Here is an 18,606-nt window from a genome sequence, read left to right as displayed (position 1 = left end):
CAGGCCACCACATGATCATATTCGACAGGCCACCGCATGAACATATTCGACAGGCCACCACATGATCATATTCGACAGGCCACCGCATGAACATATTCGACTGGCCACCACATGATCATATTCGACTGGCCACCACATGATCATATTCGACTGGCCACAGCATGATCGTATTCGACAGGCCACCGCATGATCGTATTTGACAGGTCACCTCATGAACATATTTGACTGGCCACCGCGTGATCGCCTTCGAAAGGCCACCGCATGACCGCATTCGAACAGCCACCGCGTGATCGCCTTCGAAAGGCTACCGCATGATCGCCTTCGACCAGCCACCGCGTGATCGCTTTTGAAAGGCCACCGCATGACCGCATTCGACCAGCCACCGCAGGATCGCCTTCGACCAGCCGCCGCATGATCGCCTTCGAAAGGCCACCACATGATCGTATTCGACAGGCCACCGAATGATCGCCTTCGAAAGGCCACCGATTGATCGTATTCGACAGGCCACCGAATGATCGCATTCGACCGGCCACCACATGATCGTATTCGACCGGCCACCGAATGATCGCCTTCGAAAGGCCACCGAATGATCGTATTCGACAGGCCACCGAATGATCGCATTCGACCGGCCACCGAATGATCGTATTCGACAGGCCACCGAATGATCGCATTCGACCGGCCACCGAATGATCGCCTTCGAAAGGCCACCACATGATCGTATTCGACAGGCCACCGAATGATCGCCTTCGAAAGGCCACCGAATGATTGTATTCGACAGGCCACCGAATGATCGCATTCGACCGGCCACCGAATGATCACATTCGACCGGCCACCGAATGATCGTATTCGACCGGCCATCTAATGATCGCATTCGACAGGCCACCGAATGATCGTATTCGACAGGCCACCGAATGATCGCCTTCGAAAGGCCACCGAATGATCGTATTCGACAGGCCACCGAATGATCGCATTCGACAGGCCACCGAATGATCGCATTCGACCGGCCACCGAATGATCGCATTCGACCGGCCACCGAATGATCGCATTCGACCGGCCACCGAATGATCGCCTTCGACCGGCCACCGAATGATCGTATTCGACCGGCCATCAAATGATCGTATTCGACAGGCCATCGAATGATCGTATTCGACAGGCCACCGAATGATCGTATTCGACCGGCCATCGAATGATCGCCTTCGACCGGCCACCGAATGATCGTATTCGACAGGCCATCGAATGATCGTATTCGACAGGCCACCGAATGATCGTATTCGACAGGCCACCGAATGATCGTATTCGACCGGCCATCGAATGATCGCCTTCGACCGGCCACCGAATGATCGTATTCGACCGGCCATCGAATGATCGCCTTCGACCGGCCACCGAATGATCGTATTCGACCGGCCATCGAATGATCGCCTTCGACCGGCCATCAAATGATCGCCTTCGACCGGCCACCGAATGATCGTATTCGACAGGCCACCGAATGATCGTATTCGACCGGCCATCGAATGATCGCCTTCGACCGGCCATCAAATTATCGTATTCGACCGGCCATCAAATGATCGTATTCGACCGGCCACCGAATGATCGTATTCGACAGGCCACCGAATGATCGTATTCGACCGGCCATTCGAATGATCGCCTTCGACCAGCCATCAAATGATCGTATTCGACAGGCCACCGAATGATCGTATTCGACAGGCCACCGAATGATCGTATTCGACCGGCCATCAGATGATCACCTTCGACCGGCCTTCAAATGATCGTATTCGACAGGCCACCGAATGATCGTATTCGACAGGCCACCGAATGATCGTATTCGACAGGCCATCAAATGATCGTATTCGACCGGCCACCGAATGATCGTATTCGACCGGCCACCGAATGATCGTATTCGACAGGCCACCGAATGATCGTATTCGACAGGCCACCGAATGATCGTATTCGACCGGCAATCAAATGATCGTATTCGACAGGCCACCGAATGATCGTATTCGACCGGCCACCGAATGATCGTATTCGACCGGCAATCAAATGATCGTATTCGACAGGCCACCGAATGATCGTATTCGACCGGCAATCAAATGATCGTATTCGACAGGCCATCGAATGATCGCCTTCGACAGGCCACCGAATGATCGCATTCGACAGGCCACCGAATGATCGCATTCGACAGGCCACCGAATGATCGCATTCGACCGGCAATCAAATGATCGTATTCGACAGGCCACCGAATGATCGTATTCGACCGGCCACCGAATGATCGCATTCGACAGGCCACCGAATGATCGCATTCGACCGGCCACCACATGATCGTATTCGACCGGCCACCGAATGATCGCATTCGACAGGCCACCGAATGATCGCATTCGACCGGCCACCGAATGATCGTATTCGACCGGCCATCTAATGATCGCATTCGACAGGCCACCGAATGATCGTATTTGACCGGCCACCGAATGATCGTATTCGACAGGCCACCGAATGATCGTATTCGACAGGCCACCGAATGATCGCATTCGACAGGCCACCGAATGATCGTATTCGACAGGCCACCGAATGACCGCCTTCGACCGGCCATCAAATGATCGCCTTCGACCAGCCACCGCATGATCGCCTTCGACCGGCCATCGAATGATCGCATTCAACCGGCCACCGAATGATCGTATTCGACAGGTCACCACATGAACATATTCGACAGGCCACCACATGACATTTTCGACAGGCCATCACATGATCATATTCGACTGGCCACCACATGAACATATTCGACAGACCACCACATGAACATATTCGACAGGCCACCACATGACATTTTCGACAGGCCACCACATGATTGACTTGAATCGGCCATCGCATGATCGTATTCGACAGGTCACCACATGATCATATTCGACAGGTCACCACATGAACATATTCGACTGGCCACCGCATGAACATATTCGACAGGCCACCACATGACATTTTCGACAGGTCACCGCATGATCGTATTCGACAGGTCACCGCATGATCATATTCGACTGGCCACCGCATGACCGCCTTCGATCGGCCACCGCATGATCATATTCGACTGGCCACCGCATGATCGCCTTCGATCGGCCACCGCATGATCATATTCGACAGGTCACCGCATGATCATATTCGACTGGCCACCGCATGATCATATTCGACTGGCCACCGCATGATCGCCTTCGATCGGCCACCGCATGATCATATTCGACTGGCCACCGCATGATCGCCTTCGATCGGCCACCACATGATCATATTCGACTGGCCACCGCATGATCGCCTTCGATCGGCCACCACATGAACATATTCGACAGGCCACCGCATGATCGCCTTCGATCGGCCACCGCATGAACATATTCGACAGGCCACCGCATGAACATATTCGACAGGCCACCACATGATCATATTCCACAGGCCACCACATGATTATATTCGACAGGCCACCGCATGAACATATTCGACAGGCCACCACATGATCATATTCGACAGGCCACCACATGATCATATTCGACAGGCCACCGCATGAACATATTCGACAGGCCACCACATGATCATATTCGACAGGCCACCGCATGATCATATTCGACAGGCCACCGCATGAACATATTCGACAGGCCACCGCATGAACATATTCGACAGGCCACCACATGATCATATTCGACAGGCCACTGCATGATCATATTCGACAGGTCACCACATGATTATATTCGACAGGCCACCGCATGAACATATTCGACTGGCCACCACATGATCATATTCGACTGACCACCACATGATCATATTCGACAGGCCACCGCATGAACATATTCGACTGGCCACCACATGATCATATTCGACAGGCCACCGCATGAACATATTCGACAGGCCACCGAATGATCGTATTCGACCGGCCATCGAATGATCGCCTTCGACCAGCCATCAAATAATCGTATTCGACCGGCCACCGAATGATCGTATTCGACAGGCCATCGAATGATCGTATTCGACAGGCCACCGAATGATCGTATTCGACAGGCCATCGAATGATCGTATTCGACCGGCCACCGAATGATCGTATTCGACAGGCCATCGAATGATCGTATTCTACCGGCCACCGAATGATCGTATTCGACAGGCCACCGAATGATCGTATTCGACCGGCCACCGAATGATCGTATTCGACAGGCCATCAAATGATCGTATTCGACCGGCCACCGAATGATCGTATTCGACCGGCCATCAGATGATCACCTTCGACCGGCCTTCAAATGATCGTATTCGACAGGCCACCGAATGATCGTATTCGACAGGCCACCGAATGATCGTATTCGACAGGCCATCGAATGATCGTATTCGACCGGCCACCGAATGATCGTATTCGACCGGCCACCGAATGATCGTATTCGACAGGCCACCGAATGATCGTATTCGACCGGCAATCAAATGATCGTATTCGACCGGCAATCAAATGATCGTATTCGACCGGCAATCAAATGATCGTATTCGACAGGCCATCGAATGATCGCCTTCGACAGGCCACCGAATGATCGCATTCGACAGGCCATCACATGATCGTATTCGACCGGCCACCGAATGATCGCATTCGACAGGCCACCGAATGATCGCATTCGACCGGCCACCGAATGATCGTATTCGACCGGCCACCGAATGATCGTATTTGACCGGCCACCGAATGATCGCATTCGACAGGCCACCGAATGATCGCATTCGACCGGCAATCAAATGATCGTATTCGACAGGCCACCGAATGATCGTATTCGACCGGCCACCGAATGATCGCATTCGACAGGCCACCGAATGATCGCATTCGACCGGCCACCACATGATCGTATTCGACCGGCCACCGAATGATCGCATTCGACAGGCCACCGAATGATCGCATTCGACCGGCCACCGAATGATCGTATTCGACCGGCCATCTAATGATCGCATTCGACAGGCCACCGAATGATCGTATTTGACCGGCCACCGAATGATCGTATTCGACAGGCCACCGAATGATCGTATTCGACAGGCCACCGAATGATCGCATTCGACAGGCCACCGAATGATCGTATTCGACAGGCCACCGAATGACCGCCTTCGACCGGCCATCAAATGATCGCCTTCGACAAGCCACCGCATGATCGCCTTCGACCGGCCATCGAATGATCGCATTCAACCGGCCACCGAATGATCGTATTCGACAGGTCACCACATGAACATATTCGACAGGCCACCACATGACATTTTCGACAGGCCATCACATGATCATATTCGACTGGCCACCACATGAACATATTCGACAGACCACCACATGAACATATTCGACAGGCCACCACATGACATTTTCGACAGGCCACCACATGATTGACTTGAATCGGCCATCGCATGATCGTATTCGACAGGTCACCACATGATCATATTCGACAGGTCACCACATGAACATATTCGACTGGCCACCGCATGAACATATTCGACAGGCCACCACATGACATTTTCGACAGGTCACCGCATGATCGTATTCGACAGGTCACCGCATGATCATATTCGACTGGCCACCGCATGACCGCCTTCGATCGGCCACCGCATGATCATATTCGACTGGCCACCGCATGATCGCCTTCGATCGGCCACCGCATGATCATATTCGACAGGTCACCGCATGATCATATTCGACTGGCCACCGCATGATCATATTCGACTGGCCACCGCATGATCGCCTTCGATCGGCCACCGCATGATCATATTCGACTGGCCACCGCATGATCGCCTTCGATCGGCCACCACATGATCATATTCGACTGGCCACCGCATGATCGCCTTCGATCGGCCACCACATGATCATATTCGACTGGCCACCGCATGATCGCCTTCGATCGGCCACCACATGAACATATTCGACAGGCCACCGCATGAACATATTCGACAGGCCACCACATGATTATATTCGACAGGCCACCGCATGAACATATTCGACAGGCCACCACATGATCATATTCGACAGGCCACCACATGATTATATTCGACAGGCCACCGCATGAACATATTCGACAGGCCACCACATGATCATATTCGACAGGCCACCACATGATCATATTCGACAGGCCACCGCATGAACATATTCGACAGGCCACCACATGATCATATTCGACAGGCCACCGCATGATCATATTCGACAGGCCACCGCATGAACATATTCGACAGGCCACCGCATGAACATATTCGACAGGCCACCACATGATCATATTCGACAGGCCACTGCATGATCATATTCGACAGGTCACCACATGATTATATTCGACAGGCCACCGCATGAACATATTCGACTGGCCACCACATGATCATATTCGACTGACCACCACATGATCATATTCGACAGGCCACCGCATGAACATATTCGACTGGCCACCACATGATCATATTCGACTGACCACCACATGATCATATTCGACAGGCCACCGCATGAACATATTCGACTGGCCACCACATGATCATATTCGACAGGCCACCGCATGAACATATTCGACAGGCCACCGAATGATCGTATTCGACCGGCCATCGAATGATCGCCTTCGACCAGCCATCAAATAATCGTATTCGACCGGCCACCGAATGATCGTATTCGACAGGCCACCGAATGATCGTATTCGACAGGCCATCGAATGATCGTATTCGACAGGCCACCGAATGATCGTATTCGACAGGCCATCGAATGATCGTATTCGACCGGCCACCGAATGATCGTATTCGACAGGCCATCGAATGATCGTATTCGACCGGCCACCGAATGATCGTATTCGACAGGCCACCGAATGATCGTATTCGACCGGCCATCGAATGATCGCCTTCGACCAGCCATCAAATGATCGTATTCGACCGGCCACCGAATGATCGTATTCGACCGGCCATCAGATGATCACCTTCGACCGGCCTTCAAATGATCGTATTCGACAGGCCACCGAATGATCGTATTCGACAGGCCACCGAATGATCGTATTCGACAGGCCATCGAATGATCGTATTCGACCGGCCACCGAATGATCGTATTCGACCGGCCACCGAATGATCGTATTCGACAGGCCACCGAATGATCGTATTCGACCGGCAATCAAATGATCGTATTCGACAGGCCACCGAATGATCGTATTCGACCGGCCACCGAATGATCGTATTCGACCGGCCACCGAATGATCGTATTCGACCGGCAATCAAATGATCGTATTCGACAGGCCATCGAATGATCGCCTTCGACAGGCCACCGAATGATCGCATTCGACAGGCCACCGAATGATCGCATTCGACAGGCCACCGAATGATCGCATTCGACCGGCAATCAAATGATCGTATTCGACAGGCCACCGAATGATCGTATTCGACCGGCCACCGAATGATCGCATTCGACAGGCCACCGAATGATCGCATTCGACCGGCCACCACATGATCGTATTCGACAGGCCACCGAATGATCGCATTCGACAGGCCACCGAATGATCGCATTCGACCGGCCACCGAATGATCGTATTCGACCGGCCATCTAATGATCGCATTCGACAGGCCACCGAATGATCGTATTTGACCGGCCACCGAATGATCGTATTCGACAGGCCACCGAATGATCGTATTCGACAGGCCACCGAATGATCGCATTCGACAGGCCACCGAATGATCGTATTCGACAGGCCACCGAATGACCGCCTTCGACCGGCCATCAAATGATCGCCTTCGACCGGCCATCGAATGATCGCATTCAACCGGCCACCGAATGATCGTATTCGACAGGTCACCACATGAACATATTCGACAGGCCACCACATGACATTTTCGACAGGCCATCACATGATCATATTCGACTGGCCACCACATGAACATATTCGACAGACCACCACATGAACATATTCGACAGGCCACCACATGACATTTTCGACAGGCCACCACATGATTGACTTGAATCGGCCATCGCATGATCGTATTCGACAGGTCACCACATGATCATATTCGACAGGTCACCACATGAACATATTCGACTGGCCACCGCATGAACATATTCGACAGGCCACCACATGACATTTTCGACAGGTCACCGCATGATCGTATTCGACAGGTCACCGCATGATCATATTCGACTGGCCACCGCATGACCGCCTTCGATCGGCCACCGCATGATCATATTCGACTGGCCACCGCATGATCGCCTTCGATCGGCCACCGCATGATCATATTCGACAGGTCACCGCATGATCATATTCGACTGGCCACCGCATGATCATATTCGACTGGCCACCGCATGATCGCCTTCGATCGGCCACCGCATGATCATATTCGACTGGCCACCGCATGATCGCCTTCGATCGGCCACCACATGATCATATTCGACTGGCCACCGCATGATCGCCTTCGATCGGCCACCACATGAACATATTCGACAGGCCACCGCATGATCGCCTTCGATCGGCCACCGCATGAACATATTCGACAGGCCACCGCATGAACATATTCGACAGGCCACCACATGATTATATTCGACAGGCCACCGCATGAACATATTCGACAGGCCACCACATGATCATATTCGACAGGCCACCACATGATCATATTCGACAGGCCACCGCATGAACATATTCGACAGGCCACCACATGATTATATTCGACAGGCCACCGCATGAACATATTCGACAGGCCACCACATGATCATATTCGACAGGCCACCACATGATCATATTCGACAGGCCACCGCATGAACATATTCGACAGGCCACCACATGATCATATTCGACAGGCCACCGCATGATCATATTCGACAGGCCACCGCATGAACATATTCGACAGGCCACCGCATGAACATATTCGACAGGCCACCACATGATCATATTCGACAGGCCACTGCATGATCATATTCGACAGGTCACCACATGATTATATTCGACAGGCCACCGCATGAACATTTTCGACTGGCCACCACATGATCATATTCGACTGACCACCACATGATCATATTCGACAGGCCACCGCATGAACATATTCGACTGGCCACCACATGATCATATTCGACAGGCCACCGCATGAACATATTCGACTGGCCACCACATGATCATATTCGACTGGCCACCACATGATCATATTCGACAGGCCACCGCATGAACATATTCGACAGGCCACCACATGATCATATTCGACAGGCCACCACATGATCATATTCGACAGGCCACCGCATGAACATATTCGACTGGCCACCACATGATCATATTCGACTGGCCACAGCATGATCGTATTCGACAGGCCACCGCATGATCGTATTTGACAGGCCACCGCATGATCGTATTTGACAGGTCACCTCATGAACATATTTGACTGGCCACCACATGAACATATTCGACAGGCCACCGCATGAACATATTCGACAGGCCACCGCATGAACATATTCGACAGGCCACCACATGATCATATTCGACAGGCCACCGCATGAACATATTCGACTGGCCACCACATGATCATATTCGACTGGCCACAGCATGATCGTATTCGACAGGCCACCGCATGATCGTATTTGACAGGCCACCGCATGATCATATTCGACAGGCCACCGCATGAACATATTCGACAGGCCACCACATGATCATATTCGACAGGCCACCGCATGAACATATTCGACTGGCCACCACATGATCATATTCGACTGGCCACCACATGATCATATTCGACTGGCCACAGCATGATCGTATTCGACAGGCCACCGCATGATCGTATTTGACAGGCCACCGCATGATCGTATTTGACAGGTCACCTCATGAACATATTTGACTGGCCACCACATGAACATATTCGACTGGCCACCGCGTGATCGCCTTCGAAAGGCCACCGCATGACCGCATTCGAACAGCCACCGCGTGATCGCCTTCGAAAGGCTACCGCATGATCGCCTTCGACCAGCCACCGCGTGATCGCTTTTGAAAGGCCACCGCATGACCGCATTCGACAGGCCACCGAATTATCGTTTTCGAGAGGCCACCGAATTATTGTATTCGACAGGCCACCGAATGATCGCATTCGACAGGCCACCGAATGATCGCATTCGACCGGCCACCACATGATCGTATTCGACAGGCCACCGAATTATCGTTTTCGAGAGGCCACCGAATTATTGTATTCGACAGGCCACCGAATGATCGCATTCGACAGGCCACCGAATGATCGCATTCGACCGGCCACCACATGATCGTATTCGACAGGCCACCGAATTATCGTTTTCGAGAGGCCACCGAATTATTGTATTCGACAGGCCACCGAATGATCGTATTCGACAGGCCACCGAATGATCGCATTCGACAGGCCACCGAATGATCGTATTCGACAGGCCACCGAATGATCGTATTCGACCGGCCATCTAATGATCGCATTCGACAGGCCACCGAATGATCGTATTCGACAGGCCACCAAATGATCGTATTCGACAGGCCACCGAATGATCGTATTCGACCGGCCATCTAATGATCGCATTCGACAGGCCACCGAATGATCGCATTCGACCGGCCACCGAATGATCGTATTCGACAGGCCACCGAATTATTGTATTCGACAGGCCACCGAATGATCGCTTTTGAAAGGCCACCGCATGACCGCATTCGACCAGCCACCGCAGGATCGCCTTCGACCAGCCGCCGCATGATCGCCTTCGAAAGGCCACCACATGATCGTATTCGACAGGCCACCGAATTATCGTTTTCGAGAGGCCACCGAATTATTGTATTCGACAGGCCACCGAATGATCGTATTCGACAGGCCACCGAATGATCGCATTCGACAGGCCACCGAATGATCGCATTCGACCGGCCACCACATGATCGTATTCGACAGGCCACCGAATGATCGTATTCGACCGGCCATCTAATGATCGCATTCGACAGGCCACCGAATGATCGTATTCGACAGGCCATCGAATGATCGTATTCGACAGGCCATCAAATGATCGCCTTCGACCGGCCACCGAATGATCGTCTTCGAAAGGCCACCACATGATCGTATTCGACAGGCCACCGAATTATCGTTTTCGAGAGGCCACCGAATTATTGTATTCGACAGGCCACCGAATGATCGTATTCGACAGGCCACCGAATGATCGCATTCGACAGGCCACCGAATGATCGCATTCGACCGGCCACCACATGATCGTATTCGACAGGCCACCGAATGATCGTATTCGACCGGCCATCTAATGATCGCATTCGACAGGCCACCGAATGATCGTATTCGACAGGCCACCGAATGATCGTATTCGACAGGCCACCGAATGATCGTATTCGACAGGCCACCGAATGATCGTATTCGACCGGCCATCTAATGATCGCATTCGACAGGCCACCGAATGATCGTATTCGACAGGCCACCGAATGATCGTATTCGACAGGCCACCGAATGATCGCATTCGACCGGCCACCGAATGATCGCATTCGACCGGCCACTGAATGATCGCCTTCGACCGGCCACCGAATGATCGTATTCGACCGGCCATCAAATGATCGTATTCGACCGGCCATCGAATGATCGCCTTCGACCGGCCACCGAATGATCGTATTCGACCGGCCATCAAATGATCGCCTTCGACCGGCCACCGAATGATCGTATTCGACAGGCCATCGAATGATCGCCTTCGACCGGCCATCAAATGATCGCCTTCGACCGGCCACCGAATGATCGTATTCGACAGGCCACCGAATGATCGTATTCGACCGGCCACCGAATGATCGTATTCGACAGGCCACCGAATGATCGCATTCGACCGGCCATCGAATGATCGCCTTCGACCGGCCATCAAATTATCGTATTCGACCGGCCATCAAATGATCGTATTCGACCGGCCATCAAATGATCGTATTCGACCGGCCATCAAATGATCGTATTCGACCGGCCATCAAATGATCGCATTCGACCGGCCACCGAATGATCGCATTCGACAGGCCACCGAATGATCGTATTCGACCGGCCACCGAATGATCGCATTCGACAGGCCACCGAATGATCGTATTTGACCAGCCACCGAATGATCGTATTCGACCGGCCACCGAATGATCGTATTCGACCGGCCACCGAATGATCGCATTCGACAGGCCACCGAATGATCGTATTCGACCGGCCACCGAATGATCGCATTCGACAGGCCACCGAATGATCGTATTTGACCAGCCACCGAATGATCGTATTCGACCGGCCACCGTATGATCGCATTCGACCGGCCACCGAATGATCGCATTCGACAGGCCACCGAATGATCGTATTCGACCGGCCACCGAATGATCGTATTCGACCGGCCACCGAATGATCGTATTCGACCGGCCATCAAATGATCGCCTTCGACCGGCCACCGAATGATCGCCTTCGACCGGCCACCGAATGATCGCCTTCGACCGGCCATCAAATGATCGCCTTCGACCGGCCACCGAATGATTGCCTTCGACCGGCCATCAAATGATCGCCTTCGACCGGCCACCGAATGATCGCCTTCGACCGGCCATCAAATTATCGTATTCGACCGGCCATCAAATGATCGGATTCGACCGGCCATCAAATGATCGCCTTCGACCGGCCACCGAATGATTGCCTTCGACCGGCCACCGAATGATCGTATTCGACAGGCCACCGAATGATGGTATTCGACCGGCCATCAAATGATCGTATTCGACAGGCCACCGAATGATCGTATTCGACCGGCCATCAAATGATCGTATTCGACAGGCCACCGAATGATCGTATTCGACCGGCCATCGAATGATCGTATTCGACCGGCCACCGAATGATCGTATTCGACAGGCCATCAAATGATCGTATTCGACAGGCCACCGAATGATCGTATTCGACAGGCCACCAAATGATCGTATTCGACCGGCCACCGAATGATCGCATTCGACCGGCCACCGAATGATCGTATTCGACCGGCCACCGAAGGATCGCATTCGACCGGCCACCGAATGATCGCCTTCAACCGTCCACCGCATGATCGCCTTCGACCGTCCACCGCATGATCGCCTTCGGCCGGCCATCAAATTATCGCATTCGACCGGCCACCGAATGATCGCATTCGACCGGCCACCGAATGATCGTATTCGACAGGCCACCGAATGATCGTATTCGACCGGCCACCGAATGATCGTATTCGACAGGCCACCGAATGATCGTATTCGACCGGCCACCGAATGATCGTATTCGACAGGCCACCGAATGATCGTATTCGACAGGCCACCGAATGATCGCCTTCGACCGGCCATCGAATGATCGCCTTCGACCGGCCATCGAATGATCGTATTCGACCGGCCACCGAATGATCGTATTCGACAGGCCACCGAATGATCGTATTCGACCGGCCACCGAATGATCGTATTCGACAGGCCACCGAATGATCGTATTCGACCGGCCACCGAATGATCGTATTCGACAGGCCACCGAATGATCGTATTCGACAGGCCACCGAATGATCGCCTTCGACCGGCCATCGAATGATCGCCTTCGACCGGCCATCGAATGATCGTATTCGACCGGCCACCGCATGATCGCCTTCGACCGGCCACCGAATGATCGTATTCGACAGGCCACCGAATGATCGCATTCGACCGGCCACCGAATGATTGCATTCGACAGGCGACCGAATGATCGCATTCGACCGGCCACTGAATGATCGTATGCGACCGGCCATCAAATGATCGCATTCGACCGGCCAGCGAATGATCGCATTCGACCAGCCACCGAATGATCGCCTTCGACCGGCCATCAAATGATCGCCTTCGACCGGCCATCGAATGATCGCATTCGACCGGCCACCGAATGATCGCATTCGACCGGCCACCGAATGATCGATTTCGACCGGCCACCGAATGATCGCATTCGACCGGCCACCGAATGATCGCATTCGACCGGCCACCGAATGATCGCATTCGACCGGCCACCGAATGATCGTATTCGACCGGCCATCAAATGATCGCCTTCGACCGGCCATCGAATGATCGTATTTGACAGGCCACCGAATGATCGTATTCGACCGGCCACCGAATGATCGCATTTGACCGGCCACCGAATGATCGTATTCGACCGGCCATCAAATGATCGCCTTCGACCGGCCACCGAATGATCGCATTCGACCGGCCACCGAATGATCGTATTCGACCGGCCATCGAATGATCGCATTCGACCAGCCACTGAATGATCGCATTCGACAGGCCACCGAATGATCGCATTCGACCGGCCACCGAATGATCGTCTTCGACCGGCCATCAAATGATCGCCTTCGACCGGCCACCGAATGATCGTATTCGACCGGCCATCGAATGATCGCCTTCGACCGGCCACCGAATGATCGCCTTCGACCGGCCACCGAATGATCGCATTCGACCGGCCATCAAATGATCGTATTCGACCGGCCATCAAATGATCGTATTCGACAGGCCGCCGAATGATCGCATTCGACAGGCCACCGAATGATCGCCTTCGACCGGCCATCGAATGATCGCCTTCGACCGGCCATCGAATGATCGTATTCGACCGGCCACCGCATGATCGCCTTCGACCGGCCACCGAATGATCGTATTCGACAGGCCACCGAATGATCGCATTCGACCGGCCACCGAATGATTGCATTCGACAGGCGACCGAATGATCGCATTCGACCGGCCACTGAATGATCGTATGCGACCGGCCATCAAATGATCGCATTCGACCGGCCAGCGAATGATCGCATTCGACCAGCCACCGAATGATCGCCTTCGACCGGCCATCAAATGATCGCCTTCGACCGGCCATCGAATGATCGCATTCGACCGGCCACCGAATGATCGCATTCGACCGGCCACCGAATGATCGCATTCGACCGGCCACCGAATGATCGCATTCGACCGGCCACCGAATGATCGCATTCGACCGGCCACCGAATGATCGTATTCGACCGGCCATCAAATGATCGCCTTCGACCGGCCATCGAATGATCGTATTTGACAGGCCACCGAATGATCGTATTCGACTGGCCACCGAATGATCGCATTCGACCGGCCACCGAATGATCGTATTCGACCGGCCATCAAATGATCGCCTTCGACCGGCCACCGAATGATCGCATTCGACCGGCCACCGAATGATCGTATTCGACCGGCCATCGAATGATCGCATTCGACCGGCCACCGAATGATCGCATTCGACAGGCCACCGAATGATCGTATTCGACCGGCCATCGAATGATCGCCTTCGACCGGCCACCGAATGATCGCCTTTGACCGGCCACCGAATGATCGTATTCGACCGGCCATCGAATGATCGCCTTCGACCGGCCACCGAATGATCGCCTTCGACCGGCCACCGAATGATCGCATTCGACCGGCCATCAAATGATCGTATTCGACCGGCCATCAAATGATCGCATTCGACAGGCCACCGAATGATCGCATTCGACAGGCCACCGAATGCTCGCCTTCGACCGGCCATCATATGATCGTATTCGACAGGCCACCGAATGATCGCATTCGACCGGCCACCGAATGATCGCATTCGACAGGCCACTGAATGATCGCATTCGACAGGCCACCGAATGATCGTATTTGACCAGCCACCGAATGATCGTATTCGACCGGCCATCGTATGATCGCATTCGACCGGCCACCGAATGATCGCATTCGACCGGCCATCGAATGATCGCATTCGACCGGCCACCGAATGATCGCATTCGACCGGCCATCGAATGATCGCATTCGACCGGCCACCGAATGATCGTATTCGACCGGCCATCATATGATCGTATTCGACAGGCCACCGAATGATCGTATTCGACAGGCCATCGAATGATCGCCTTCGACCGGCCATCAAATGATCGCCTTCGACAGGCCACCGAATGATCGTATTCGACAGGCCACCGAATGATCGTATTCGACAGGCCGCCGAATGATCGCATTCGACCGGCCATCGAATGATCGTATTCAACCAGCCGCCGCATGATCGCCTTCGAAAGGCCACCACATGATCGTATTCGACAGGCCACCGAATTATCGTTTTCGAGAGGCCACCGAATTATTGTATTCGACAGGCCACCGAATGATCGTATTCGACAGGCCACCGAATGATCGCATTCGACCGGCCACCACATGATCGTATTCGACCGGCAATCTAATGATCGCATTCGACAGGCCACCGAATGATCATATTCGACCGGCCATCTAATGATCGTATTCGACAGGCCACCGAATGATCGTATTCGACAGGCCACCGAATGATCATATTCGACCGGCCATCTAATGATCGCATTCGACCGGCCACCGAATGATCGTATTCGACCGGCCATCTAATGATCGCATTCGACAGGCCACCGAATGATCGTATTCGACAGGCCACCGAATGATCGTATTCGACAGGCCACCGAATGATCGCATTCGACCGGCCACCGAATGATCGCATTCGACCGGCCACCGAATGATCGTATTCGACCAGCCACCGAATGATCGTATTCGACAGGCCACCGAATGATCGCATTCGACCGGCCACCGAATGATCGTATTCGACAGGCCACCGAATGATCGTATTCGACAGGCCACCGAATGATCGCCTTCGACCGGCCACCGAATGATCGTATTCGACCGGCCATCAAATGATCGTATTCGACCGGCCATCGAATGATCGCCTTCGACCGGCCACCGAATGATCGTATTCGACCGGCCATCAAATGATCGCCTTCGACCGTCCACCGAATGATCGTATTCGACAGGCCATCGAATGATCGCCTTCGACCGGCCATCAAATGATCGCCTTCGACCGGCCACCGAATGATCGTATTCGACAGGCCACCGAATGATCGTATTCGACCGGCCACCGAATGATCGCATTCGACCGGCCATCGAATGATCGCCTTCGACCGGCCATCAAATTATCGTATTCGACCGGCCATCAAATGATCGTATTCGACCGGCCATCAAATGATCGTATTCGACAGGCCACCGAATGATCGCATTCGACCGGCCATCAAATGATCGTATTCGACAGGCCACCGAATGATCGCATTCGACCGGCCACCGAATGATCGTATTCGACCGGCCACCGAATGATCGCATTCGACAGGCCACCGAATGATCGTATTTGACCGGCCACCGAATGATCGCATTCGACAGGCCACCGAATGATCGTATTTGACCAGCCACCGAATGATCGTATTCGACCGGCCACCGAATGATCGTATTCGACCGGCCACCGAATGATCGCATTCGACAGGCCACCGAATGATCGTATTCGACCGGCCACCGAATGATCGCATTCGACAGGCCACCGAATGATCGTATTTGACCAGCCACCGAATGATCGTATTCGACCGGCCACCGTATGATCGCATTCGACCGGCCACCGAATGATCATATTCGACCGGCCACCGAATGATCGTATTCGACCGGCCATCAAATGATCGCCTTCGACCGGCCACCGAATGATCGCCTTCGACCGGCCACCGAATGATCGCCTTCGACCGGCCATCAAATGATCGCCTTCGACCGGCCACCGAATGATTGCCTTCGACCGGCCATCAAATGATCGCCTTCGACCGGCCACCGAATGATCGCCTTCGACCGGCCATCAAATTATCGTATTCGACCGGCCATCAAATGATCGGATTCGACCGGCCATCAAATGATCGCCTTCGACCGGCCACCGAATGATTGCCTTCGACCGGCCACCGAATGATCGTATTCGACAGGCCACCGAATGATGGTATTCGACCGGCCATCAAATGATCGTATTCGACAGGCCACCGAATGATCGTATTCGACCGGCCATCAAATGATCGTATTCGACAGGCCACCGAATGATCGTATTCGACAGGCCACCGAATGATCGTATTCGACCGGCCACCGAATGATCGTATTCGACCGGCCATCGAATGATCGTATTCGACCGGCCACCGAATGATCGTATTTGACAGGCCATCAAATGATCGTATTCGACAGGCCACCGAATGATCGTATTCGACAGGCCATCAAATGATCGTATTCGACCGGCCACCGAATGATCGCATTCGACCGGCCACCGAATGATCGTATTCGACCGGCCACCGAAGGATCGCATTCGACCGGCCACCGAATGATCACCTTCGACCGTCCACCGCATGATCGCCTTCGACCGTCCACCGCATGATCGCCTTCGGCCGGCCATCAAATTATCGCATTCGACCGGCCACCGAATGATCGCATTCGACCGGCCACCGAATGATCGTATTCGACAGGCCACCGAATGATCGTATTCGACCGGCCACCGAATGATCGTATTCGACAGGCCACCGAATGATCGTATTCGACAGGCCACCGAATGATCGCATTCGACAGGCCACCGAATGATCGCCTTCGACCGGCCATCGAATGATCGCCTTCGACCGGCCATCGAATGATCGTATTCGACCGGCCACCGCATGATCGCCTTCGACCGGCCACCGAATGATCGTATTCGACAGGCCACCGAATGATCGCATTCGACCGGCCACCGAATGATTGCATTCGACAGGCGACCGAATGATCGCATTCGACCGGCCACTGAATGATCGTATGCGACCGGCCATCAAATGATCGCATTCGACCGGCCACCGAATGATCGCATTCGACCGGCCACCGAATG

Source organism: Heterodontus francisci, chromosome 2 (assembly GCF_036365525.1).
Source record: "Heterodontus francisci isolate sHetFra1 chromosome 2, sHetFra1.hap1, whole genome shotgun sequence".
In the NCBI taxonomy this organism is placed as follows: Eukaryota; Metazoa; Chordata; class Chondrichthyes; order Heterodontiformes; family Heterodontidae; genus Heterodontus; species Heterodontus francisci.
Note: the sequence above shows the minus strand (reverse complement) of the source record.